A 13776-nucleotide genomic window follows, 5' to 3' on the forward strand; every position below is an offset into this window, starting at 1 on the left:
CGTTGAATGTGTTTTAGGACGCTTTAATCTAGGAGACACCAGCAACGGGCTTCACATATTGTACCCTTGTCGGGAATCGAACCCGGGTCTTCGGCGTGACGAGCGAACTATTGGTTACACCTACTTGAGTTGTCAGTCCAGATTTAAAAGGTCTTCATGCGACGATGTCATTCGAAGTTTTCGAAGTATTTTTATGCATGACAGACTTTTAACGTAGTTTTTTCGTCATTTTAATAAAAGGTTTAACTGTTAAACTATCGCCAGTGACTGATAGGGTGAAATAAATCCTGCCGGGGTCCATACAGGAAACAAAGGCACTGTAAGTCCCCATGGACCCAGTTGGTTACACATACTTAAGTTGTCAATCCAGATTAAAAAGGTCTTTATGCGACGATGTTGTATTGGCAATTCACGCTAAACTCGTGAATATGTATAGAAAGGCGAGGATCCTCCGTTCTGTGTCCCTTGCGATTAGAAAATCTCACCCACACCCTGCTTGACTGTGTGAATTGATAAATTTTGAATATGTTCACATAGTTAAATTTCATGATATTGGTACTGTTCAATTTATGACTTTGATGGTTAGTGACTGTATCCTCAAAGGGAGTTGAAGCAGTGTAAAATTATTGTCCCGCTGAGAGGGTTTGTTAGACCACATCATACAAAGTATTTTGTTCCTGGCATTGTTTTAATCTTAGTATATTTACGTACTATCGACAGCAGCTAAGGGATGGTGTAAATCCTGCTGGGGAACCGCGCAGGAAGCAGGAGCATCGTTTGGTTGCTGGTGATCTATAGCCCCCTTTAATAGTGAGTTGTTGAATAAAACATACTACGAATACAATCTATTAGTACATACTACGAATACAATCTATGAGTACATACTACAAGTACAATCAAAGAGCACATGTGGCAGGCTCAAGACCTTATGTTACATAACTTTTAGTTCAGATTTAATAGTAAGTAGTAAGGTTATATGGCCTTATATATATGTGAAACTGAGAGTAAGCTTACATATATATATGGCGTCGTCTTCCCAATCCTGTGTTCACAAGCATCACAAGGTCCATGCGGAGGCGTTGTGTGGCAGTTGTCAACGCACATGGTGGCCATACACGCTACTGAACTTGTGTGCCATCAGATTCTCGTGCTTGGGACTTATGATTTAAACTGTTGATGTTATTACCGAATACCGTAGGTGCTTGGAACAAATTATGGTTACCACCGTTGATTAAAATCCTTCTTTGGACATTAATGATTAAAAATTACCTTCTCTGATACATTTGTCCGTTGTATATCATATATGGGATTACCTTTAAAACTGTGAAGTTTTTAATTTGACTCAGTTTGTATAAAGAATGAGTGATCTACATGCCACTACATATCAAGATAGTACCTTAATATATAACTATTTACGCAGGTATGTATGCAAATATGATGTATATATTGATTGCAAATATGTATGTATATATTGTATAATGTATGTATATATAATGCATATTATATTTTAACTCCAAATTGCTTGTATTGTGCTACATTCGTTGTACAATTGTATTCTACTTCGTAATGTAGGTTCTCTATTGTGTGTTTTTGAGAATGAACTCTGTTCTATTCTGTTCAGTTCTGTTTCAGAAGGGGTAGTAGCTGTGATGTTGGAGGGCGTGTTGTCAGGAGTTGTCAGGTGTGACTGGCAGGCCGTGATGACAGAGTGAGTGAGTGAGTGGGGTTTTGTGGTTATTTAAACATTGTTAGATAGCCAATGTAACCCTTTCAATGTTTCCAAAAGATTTCAAAAGATTTGGTCACTGCAAAGTGTTTCAAAAGACCTGCACTTTTACTCCCAAACCGAAAACTGGCGCATTTCTCAAACACACAAGGTTGAACAATGTCTAGTACGTTTGCTGACTTGGAAGTCCTTTTGCTGGAGAGGTGAAAACTCATTTTTATTAAATATTAAGCGAATTTAGTGCATGATGGCTCGTTGTAGTGAGTGAGTGAGTATGGTTTTACGCCGCTCCTAGCAATATTCCAGCAATATCACGGCGGGGGACACCAGAAATGGGCTTCACACATTGTACCCATGTCGGGAATCGAACCCGGGTCTTCGGCGTGACGAGCGAACGCTTTAACCACTAGGCTACCCGACCGCCCCCGTGATGACAGAAGTAGTGCTATGCTTCATGGGTAGGGCCTGTTGACGGACGAGGTGGCAGGTTCGACGCCTGGGGCATGGTGACATAAAAGGTACAAGGATGTGTGAGTTAAGTGGACAGTGGGGTGTGAGTGAGTTAATATTTAAAGTCACATCGGCAATATTTCAGCCATATCGTGACTTGAACAAGGTATAAGTGGACTGTGGAGACCAATGAAATGTCAGTGCAATTACTGTACATAATATACAAGAAGACGGTCAAGCAGTATTTAATTCGTTGGTTTGTACAAATGATCAAAAGTGATGGCGTGTGCATAAATACATCACGACACAGGAAGCCTACTTTCGTTCTCGCATATATTCCCCAGGAGAGATTGTTTATAATAGACAATATTTATTTCAATCGATGATTTATCAGTCAGCATTTGAAATACACTCTTGGTACATGCAAACACTGATCGACACACCCACTTAACTGTTACTAAATATGTCTACAACTCATGGCTCATGAGTGTTGTTATGTCATGCCCTCCATAAGAACAGGTGCGTGACGACAGAACTACGTCACTGTGGATTAAATATCGGTTTCGGCCATACTGTCAAAGGAGGATTTGTCAATGTCAGGTCAATGTTGATGCCGTTGGTTTATACAAATCCTCAAATGCATTAATATACAACACGACAGGAAGCTTATTTTCTTTCTAGCCTATATTCTTTAGAATAGATTTTCAGTCAGAAACGGGCATTTGAATTTCACTAGCCATCCATGCAGCCATTTAACTGTAACTAAATATAACTACAACGCCTCAATTAGATCCTGGTCCTGACGGTCGTGTGATTTCAGTTCAACAGTCGTCTTCATAATATAATGGGACAGGAATCTGTAGACAGTGATATTGGAGACGAGCGACGTCGTGTGCCCGTCACAACAGAAAAGCCATACACAGGTATTGCACATTTAAAACATGGAAATGGAAAAGCAATAGGGACAGGATTTCTCGTCAAACATGGCGGCAGGATATTTTTAGTGACTGCAGCTCATTGTTTATGGGACAGAAGAAAGGGAGCATTCAGAGCTAAAATTCATATCAGCCTAGGGAGGGATGGAGAATATCATCCATTTGGAACAATCAGAAAGAAAGCAGTGGACTTTGAAGTTCCTCGGGAATATAAAGAAACACGTGGTCGCAAGTACGATTATGGAATCATCTGTCTTGACAAGGAGAAACACATGCTCGACAAATGCTGTGCCTTTGACCTTGAACCACGAACGGATGAATACATTGAGAATCAGGACCTTTATATGTCTGGTTATCCCGGGATTCCAGAAGAGCGGAAAGATGGCGTCCCTGGCTGGCCACCTGGCACTCAGTGGAAAATCAAGTTAACAACAGTCACTGTCAACGAGCGAAGATTACACTACCGAGATGCAACTACACCTGGCAACAGTGGGTCCCCGGTGTACCAGCTGAGGAACGGCAGATATGTGGCACATGGGATTCATACCAATGGTATTGACAAGAAAAACACGTAAGTATTAATTTGCTTATTGTTATCAGGATAGACAAACAATGGCATAAGAAGCAAGTTTTTTTCTTTTGGCATTGAATCATTTGTATTATTCCAGTACCCAGAGAATTTCAGGCAGGCAGCGTTCCATGCTAACAAAGCACCATGGGTATAATACTGGCACCATAACCGCTGACAATAGCAGTAACGACACATGACACACATCATCAGCATCACTATTTGTTTTTTTGCATCCAACAACGTGGAAGGAACGATTAAAGTAAAAACAGGAAATATTTCTAAACATTTGGGTCCTGGAGTCAAGACATGACCCTGCATCACGGCCGAGAACACCACCTTCATAAATCCTATCTAGACTGGCCGATTACCCTCGAATGATTCTGAGATTTAAAAAAAATATTTCCCCTGGGTTTGTGACTGAAAACTTGATATTGCTGTACCCCAAGTTAATTTCTCTATCTATTACGTACTTGTCATAATTTTATTTCCACAACGCGACCGGTAATATCAGACCGATTACCTGTAGCGAGCGGGCATGTTGATATGGTGTGCGCATGCGCTAGATTACAATGGTCTGTTTCTGCATGAGTTTTCTACTAGCTGTACGTCTCTGTTACCGCCATCGGTAGTCCATAGAGGAAAGCACGCAGAAAAGTTATAAATATTAAGTGTTGTTAAACGCTATTTCCAGCATTAAGGACCGTGAATGTTAGATTTTCTTTGTAACAAATATTGGTATTTTTTAATTATATTTTTATTTTATTTTAATATATATATATATATATATATATATATATATATATATACACGTGTTTCACCAAACATTTTCGACTTTCATTCAAGAAACATCTACGATGACAAATGAAATGTGAACATAGCTTTTCATATTTTAACGATAGCCGACCTTTCATTATAATAACTGTGTGAGCACGATTTGCTTACGTCACAAACTATCTACCACTAAAATCCTGTAGTGCGTAGTAAAGATTCCGATTTTCAAGTAAGACAATAAATATCTAGTTCGACCGTGTACAGTTTAAATTGATACTTTACTGCATAGATGGTAAATTGAGATTTACTTGAAAACAAAACTGTGCCTTTTTTAGGTGAAAGCAAATGCTCTCCTGCTACTATGGTAGTTTCGCCCCTGAAAGATAAATAAATGACTTCAAATACATTGCTATTGAGACTTATTTAAAACAACAGTGAAAACAATGATAGCGTTGTTTGTGTTTCATATGCATTTCAGGATATACACATAAAGTTTAAATGCATCGTCCGTGCAGAATACAGCTTGTTGAAAACCCGTACAGAAACAGACTATAGAAATCTAGCGCATGCGCACACCATGTCAACATGTCTGCTTGCTACCGTCGAAACATTAAAGGGGCACTGATCTAAAGCAATTCCCCGGGACTGGTTGTTGCCTTTGTTATTGTTTTTTCCCAGGGAGTACCCGGATGTATAGCAGAAATCTAGAGTAGTTCGCGACCTCTGCTGCGCCATTTATAAGCGCATTAGTCACTTTTATTGGTAGTAATAAGGGCGTATGGTCACATTGATCAACAAAATGAAATATAGTTTTCGAGATGATAAGGACATGTAAGTATCTTTGTGGGTAGCATCGGTAATGGTGTCGAAATTTTGATAAGTCACTTGCTTGGTAATTTTGCGATTTTCGTTTACACTATTTTGACTTACAACACAAAGTAAATATTTCACCAGAGCATTGCTTTTTTTATAGTGTGTATATTTTTTTACTGTCAAAATGTGTAGCATTTTCAAATTTATTAAACGCCTAAATATTCAGTTTTTTTACAAAGTGACTGAAAAACATTTCCATCTGTATTATTATGATAACGAATTCCAAACATTCTGATGTTTAATATCATCACCAAGAGACTGAAAATGTTACGATGAAAAGTACATTTCTATGTTGTTTGGCTTCTAATCCTACATAATAATCTGTTGTGATGTTGTTAGGCCCTTTTGATCGTCTTAATCAATTTTGGTCAATATGAACAGATTTTTCAGTCAAAATGACTGAGATATTTACACATTGTAAAAATTGCCTGAGAGAATCACATTTTACAAATTGACGGTAATATATACACGCTTACAAAGGAAAAGACTTGTGAAAATAACGTCTATAGCGCATTGAAGAATTTCCCAACCAAGACGTAGAGGAACAAGAACGAACCGGTTCAATGCTACAGCAAATGAAGGAAAACAAAATGCAAATACCATAATTACAACCTACCAAATTTATGTGTATAAATTTTAGGCAGCTTCCTTGTTCGAGGAATGTATCCGTGAATATCCACACAAAGGAACAATATCCCACTCGTCTGCAGCTGTACAAAGAAACTTATTCGATGTCACGTGTCTCTGTAAAGATATATATCACTTCGGGATATTGATAACCCGTGTTCGTTTCTTAACTGATCACTTAGATTGCTTCAGGTGTTTCACATAGGTGTCAAGTCTCAAGGGTCGGCTGAGAAAGCCCACGTGACAACTATTTTCATTACGTCCACGGTTCCTAAAAAATCCATTGAGTAATAGATAACAATGAGCAATCAATCAACGTATTATCAGTTAACCCTTTGAACAAAGTATGTTGTTTTTACATCGGCACTTCACGCCATGATACGAGTGTATTCCCTTTCTTTTAAACCTAGACATGTAAACACTCACTTTTGACATATCCACTGTGCAAGATAACAGTGATTAATCAATCGACGTATTTTCTGTTAATCCTTTGATGACTAGGAACGATCCGTTGATTTACAAAAAAAATAAATCAACTGATCATTCACCTCTTGCTGGGCTGCCACGTGCATATTACATAGCACACATTTCACCTCCCTTCAAACCTGGATTTAGATTAAATAATTACCCCAGACACAATAAATGCCAAATGGGAACCTTTGTCAGGTAATCTAAGTGGTGCTACCACTAATTGTACCTGTAATAAATTTATTAATTGAGCATCAAGTGAATGACGACAAATACACAAGTGTAGGGTTATACCAGAGAACGTGGATGACAACAAGGGAGTAGTAATCGTATTATCGACGCCATCCGAAATCCGAAAATGCTTTACCTGCATGGATATTTATTTTAGTATTAAAGGGGCACTGATCTAACGCAATTCCCCGGACTGGTTGTTGCCTTTGTTATAGTTTTTTCCCCGTGAGTACCCGGATGATACGCAACGCAAACTGAGCGTGACCAGAGACTGGGCTACCGTCTGCAAGGACAGCTAAATAAACTTGGAGGCTGGAGGCAATATTTGTTTTACGCATTTTTGAACACTGATTGGTTAACTGTGATCTATAAAGTTTCGATAAAGGGCGCATGTTAATCAATTTCTTCATCCTAAACAAACAGACAAAAAGAACGGTGTAGCTCATCGGATGTCGGAAATTTGGAAATACCCCAGATGGTTATACAGGTTATCGGTCTGTTATTACGTCACGTTGAGGAAATAATATTATGACAAGTACGTGAATGGATAGGGAAATTATCTGTGAGTACAGAGATATCAACTTTTCAGTCACAAACCCAGGGTAATCTTTTTTTTAAAACTCACAAAAATACGAGGGTACTTGGCCACCGCAGTCTGAATAGGATTTATGAAGATGGTGTTCTCGGCCGTGATGTAGGGTCATGTCTTTACTGTAGGACTCCATCGCGGCTCTTGGCTAATTGAGGGTATGAGCGTTTGGCTGCCAGGTCAGGTTCAGGGACATGTGTATGGCCAGATATCCAGAAAATAGTTAATGTTTTCTCTGTTGGTTTTAGTACTGAGGTTAGTTGAATAATGGTATCATTAGACTTGGGCGGGTTTTTACGGTTGTTGTTTAATTTTGCTGTAGGAATCTGAAATATAGGGAAAACATTTGTGATTTACACCTTTTAGTCTGATGTAAATATACAACGTCAAAGCAAGAGAATAACCAGTTTCGATTATCCGCCGACACAGATTACATTTGGATTAAAGTGCAAAATAGCTGTGGAAATTATATCAATGGACCACTGAAAATCAAGTGTTCGCGAAAAATGTAAGCATGACCTGCATGCCCAACCAATATCACCGGCGATTCACACAATTTGCACAAAAAGCAAGTATTGTTTGTCTGACACCTCACATCAGTACTCGAGCCAAGTGGTGGTGGCCTGTAAACAAGTGATCGATGGAAAAGAACATCCAGTGACATGGTGGTGCATTTACTGATTTTCCTGAAATAATAAGCAGTGGATATTGGCAAAGGTACATAATCATGATCATGTTTTACAAGTTGCTTCTCAGTGTTTGTCAGTGACTGAATATAGTTTTCCACAAGTTCTATCTTGTTTTCATCCTGAATGCTCACTTGTTTATGTTCAGTTTGATCACCAAAATCAGGGGGAACTTTATCAGGATTAGCACCATAAAGCAATATGTCACTCAGTTCAAATTTCTCAAATACCTGCACCTTTGCTTGTTCCATGTCATATTTCTTCTGAAATTCAAGCTTCTACAGTTCACTATTTTTTCTCACTTCCTTGTCAATATACTCTAACTGCACAGGATACTCCGCTGCCATTCTCGAATCAGACATACGTGAACCTCTTGACAAACAAATAATCACAGAATATTTCTCCATTGAGTCTTCCTGTTTATTGTTCATCATGATAATATACGGACACACGTCAAAGGTTCTAGTTACCTACGGGTTGCACACTGGAGATCAGGTGTTCACCATAGTGGTACCTCGCTGGAAACACAAAATTCAAAGTTCGAGGGTTTATTGTCTTGGTTATGTAATTCTAGTTTGGGTGTATAGTTTGTCATAAAAGTTTTATTGTTTATAGGAAGCACATGAGGTTTTGTAATATTGATGTGAAATCCCCTACTGGTAGTCCAGTAAGAAAAGAGTAAATGAAAGTTGGAATACACCAATAAATGGCTTTATTTTCCTGATTTTTGAATGAGGCCATTATACCAAACCATGCCGAAAGCCTTGCTAAAATCTATGAATATCGATGGCCAAAGTGTATTGTTTTTGTGCTTGTGTAGTTCTGATGTCATGTTCTCAATGTAACATGTGGTGTAAAGTTAGTCTTTTTATGGTGTCAGGCCTAATCCCTTTTGATTTCCAACTTGAGTCTGATTTTTATTATTGATTCCATAATTTTGCAGATGTGAGAAGTGTTAAAGTGAGATGTGGCGGTAAGAGTCAGGCTCATTTTGGGTGGTTCATGGAGCAACCTGTTTTCGAAAAATGGGCAGCAATTGCATTTCCCTTATTTGTGTTTGTGGAAAGGTTCTTGATGTTGTTATAAATAACTTTATCGAAATTACCTTAAATGCCTTTTAATTTCTTCCACAATGTTCTTGTATTTCGATTGCCAATTTTAAAGGTATTACAGAACGTTTGCCAATGATTTTTCTTTGCTGCCATAATAATGTTTAAGTTTAATTTCTGAGTTTTTTAACTGAAGGTAATGTAGATCGATTTCTCTCAGATTGATTGGGAGCCTGTTTTCTTTGTTTTCTAGCATTATTTCATTGCTCAACCTTGGGACTAGGTCGTGAGGCAGTTACTTTTAGAAATAGGGATACGTTTAGAAGAAATTTCACGTATCATATTGGTGATGTACCAGTGTTTGTACCTGTGTAATTTTGTGTTACCATTTGTAGCCTATTACAAGCTGTGCATTTTCTCGAAATGCCATATCTTTTACTAGGTCAAATGAAGCTGTTTGGATTGATGTTGATGCCTTGATGAAACTTGTAAGGAAGGCATACACACATCAAAAGAAACAGCAAGGGTGCCCTCAAAACAGCAGTGGTGCTGACATGACTAAACGTAATGGCAACCTGGTACCGAACAATCCCCAGCCGACGTCAGTTGCAACAAATACTGTTCAAACCAGGTACTTTTTAATATTTTTGATAAGATATTTGTAAAACCCCCTTTGATAAATACATTGCAAAATCTAACGTCCATCCCAAGTGAAGTGAAATGGGTTTTAACGTCGCGTTCATAATTGTTTCAATAAGATAGTGACATGCATCCACGAGTGTGTGCTTCAGCTCGCACTAGACCAGACCAGTGCCGGTTTTATAGTACTGACCGACGGAGATGCTCTGCAGCAGTTTAACATGAATCGCCCCGCTCAGATAAATTATTCTGACATGGCCAGCCTCTGTTTTATCCCTTAAGCCCGAGATCAAGGCAGGTACCATCTTTTGGTATGATCGGAACCGGAGATCGAAATAGATGTTCATCCTAGAATTCCCTGAGGCGAACAAATGGTCGGTTGGTCAGGTTCTGTGTCTGGACTGATTACATGTCGTCGTTACTTGACTTCCTGGATCGTTGCTCATAATACCATTTGCTGGTTTGTCTACTTCAGACTCGATCGCCGTTTTATAGCTGGAATACTCCTGAGGGCAAAGTAAACAAACAAACAAGCATCAAATATGCATTGTTTACCATGGTGCTGACAACAACCACTCAGAAATACAACAACATTACGCAATAGGTCGTTTGTTTACACTCAATGAAGACTCAATCTTGCAAATTGAAAAATCTGGCATAGAAAAAGAGATATATGGCCATGTATCTGTGAGGTAGGTTACAGGTTGTAAAATTATAAGGCGTGATCATCAAAACACCATGATCAAGGATGTCCCTATACAGTCGTCTGCGGGTAGACTGCTTTTGAACAGGACCAAGATAAAGTTGGCAGTTGATTCTAATCATTACCTCAAAGGCGTACATGAGAACGCGGTATCAACCTTGTCAGTAATTCGTTAAAATCTGTGTTTCAGAGAATTGACACCTTGACATGGCTAACGTGAAATTTAATTATGTCACAGAAACCTATAAAGTAGTGTACATCAATTTCCGAATCATTCTTTGAGATTCACAGCTTGTTGCATGTGCTATTCAATCACATAGTGGGATACAAATTGAGTTCAATTTCAATTTTAGATCAGGGCAAAATGATTTGTTCAATACTTTCCTCATTTGTCATTTCAATTTGTGAACGAGTACATGTGGCTAGTACTTGGCACCTTTTCGATGTTTGTTCCAGGCCTCAGGATCCACCACCACAGCCAAATGGTAATGCGCCCGGATTCAGTCCAACTTTAGATGATAGTTGGTTAGAGCGTCTTGTGGCGTTTTTTAAATCAATGTGGGGGAAGATAGCACAATATTTTTGTCGCTGGTTTTCTTAATTTTGGAACTTTCTGACAGGTAGTAAAAGCAAACAGATCATCATCTATCGATATGTTGCTATTTGTAAGCACTTAAAGTCAATAAATCGATTGTTAAATCAGTTTCAGATCAATAGTATCGATTTCATTTAGGAATAACGATAGTTTCGTTTGTACTTTTTGCTATTTACAATAGTTTTCCAGTTTCAATAAATTATATGCATTGCTGTTCATATTTTTGTTTCTTTTGATCATGAGACGTAGTAATTTACACGTTCAACTCTAAAATCTATCTAAAATGATACACTGAAAACTATCGATATTTATCGCAGTAGTTGCTTGCAATATCAATAATTATCGCTATAGTTTCTTTTAATATCAATAGTTATTGCAAAAGTGGTTTCCAGACCAATAGTCGCCCCTAATACGGAAGGCTTCAGAAACTGCTTTTTAAATGATGGATTCTGACTTGGTGTGGTAGAACCTGTTAACAAATTAGAAAACATCTGCATCAGGGAAACTTGTGATTTATGTCTGGTATATATATGTAACTTCTAAGAAAAACATGAAAATTGGATTAAACTTTGATTCTTTTTTTAAATCTAGCAGCTGTTGAATGCTTAGTTATTAAAACAAATATCCAGCATATCTATATGGCACCAGAATTCAAAATGGTTATTCCATTCATGGTTGAGGCTGTATTTCTGTATTAAAGAGAAAAATGAAAATTGGATTAAACTGAACTTCTTTTTTATAATCCAATTTTCACTTTTTAACAGCTGTTGAATGCTTATGAATTTAATAAAAATCCAACATATCTATATGGCACCAGAATTCAAAGTTATGATTCCATACATTGTTGAGACTGTATTTCTGAGTTAATAAAGAAAACAAAATGAATATTGAATTAAACTTCACTTCTTTTTTATGATCTAATTTTCACTTGCATTAACACCTATTGAATGCTCATTTATTTTAAACAAAACATACAACATATCTGTTTGGCACAATCATTCAAGTTGTGATGTAAGTTGTGATTCCATAGAAGGTTGAGGCTGTATTTCAATATTAATTAGTGCACTGACCATGAGAGTTAATTTATATTTCATAAAAAGAAGGTGGTCATGGGTCAATTCCGTACATGGTTGAGACTCATGACATGATGTGATTGAGATTGTGTGAGATTGCTTAAACTTATACCCCTGCATTGTTCACATAACCGAATACTCAAATGACTGTCGGCATCTGGTAAATTATCTATGGATGGGCTAACATAATTGTTTGTGCTTTCATATTTTCTGCAAAAATCAAAGTATAATCACCTATGATATAAGCTGGTGACATAAGCACACTTGGCAAGCAGTCAGAGCCATTACTCAAAGTTGGACAGAAAGCATGGAGTTCATAAATATAAGGCTGGATAATGAACGTTACCAATAAGTAGGAGCGTGATAGGTAGTGTATAGAACCTGTAAGTAGGAGCGCGATAGGAAGTATGTCAGCTGTGTCGGGACACAATATATGGGGTTGTAACGCCTGGTGCGACTGAACGTACGTCTATTACGGCACTGCATCAGAGTTGTATTTATGGCAGCCTAGTGTCCTTATCAGTCAGACCGACTCACCGAATTGTGATATATGAATCGTAATAATTTCATTTTTGTATAGACTCGTATACTACATTTGTAACATGTTTATCATGACTAGATGGGTCTTCCATATAAACAGGTTTAATCGATTCCAAATATGATCGGGGCGGTTCGCCCCGATTATGTTTCTTGGTTTGTCAGCACCATACCCGTGCTCGTGGGTTTCACCGAAGTGGTAAACGTCTGTACGTGCATCACTTCGGGCTTTCCTGCCACATTAAGCTGACAAGCCGTGATATAACTGAAATACTGTTAAAAGCGGCATTAAACCAAACTCACTCACTCACTCACCCAAATGTGATCACAGAAGTTAGCCAAGGGGAGAGCGATGTTTCTGTGTGATTTTGTGTAGGTATACTTTCTGTTGCCTGTTGCCAACATATTTATCATCTGATCTCCCTAAGGTTGTTATTTAAGTATATTCTATCTGAACATTAAGGAGACCCTCTTTTATCTTCTGTTTAGATCTAGATTCTATCTAGATTGTAAAGGCGATTAAGAGTTAAAATACACAAATGAACTAAATAAAGTAAATTTGCAAAAAATATACACCTGGTCTCCCTAATCCTGATTTCATACATTCACAATACAAACAAATACTAGTATATAGTGGTTGTCACGCGATTGTGATTGTGATGGTAAATATCCTGTATTAGGAATAAACACAATGTAATTAGCAAGGCAATAGTGTTTATTCCTAATACAGGATATTTACTATCCTCAAACATGCAAGTGTGATTACCTCTTTATCATATTATGTCATTCTTCAATTCTGTGGGGGCGGTCGGGTAGCCTAGTGGTTAAAGCGTTCGCTCGTCACGCTGAAGACCCAGGTTCGATTCCCGACATGGGTACAATGTGTGAAGCCCATTTCAGGTGTCCCCCGCCGTGATATTGCTGGAATATTGCTAAAAGCGGCGTAAAACCATACTCAGTCAGTCAATTCTGTGCTCGAAAAATGGAAAAAGAAGTTTTTTTCTGGAATGCGCGCATTAATAAATATTACCTCGAAAGGAAAGTAATGTGTCAGTCGGACAGTTACAACAGCCAATATATACACAGTAAAAAAAGTGTTGCACCCCCACATTAATACGTTTGATACATCACAACATTTAAAACGCCGACTCTGGTTTTAATGGTAGGTATTCCTTGGGGATCTGATGTGAAATGTGTAATGTTTTCGGAGGGAAGATGATCACCAAAACGTAGCAATCAGCACGTGAATTGCA

General features: G+C 38.0%; 1 pseudogene; it reads left to right on the plus strand.

Annotated features, from left to right (window-relative positions):
• Positions 1–2938: 2938 nt before the first annotated feature.
• Positions 2939–12028, plus strand: LOC139460525 (glutamyl endopeptidase-like; annotated as a pseudogene).
• Positions 12029–13776: the final 1748 nt, after the last annotated feature.

This window comes from Haliotis cracherodii, unplaced genomic scaffold (assembly GCF_022045235.1).
Source record: "Haliotis cracherodii isolate W230 unplaced genomic scaffold, xgHalCrac1.p SCAF_14, whole genome shotgun sequence".
NCBI classification, from domain to species: domain Eukaryota; kingdom Metazoa; phylum Mollusca; class Gastropoda; order Lepetellida; family Haliotidae; genus Haliotis; species Haliotis cracherodii.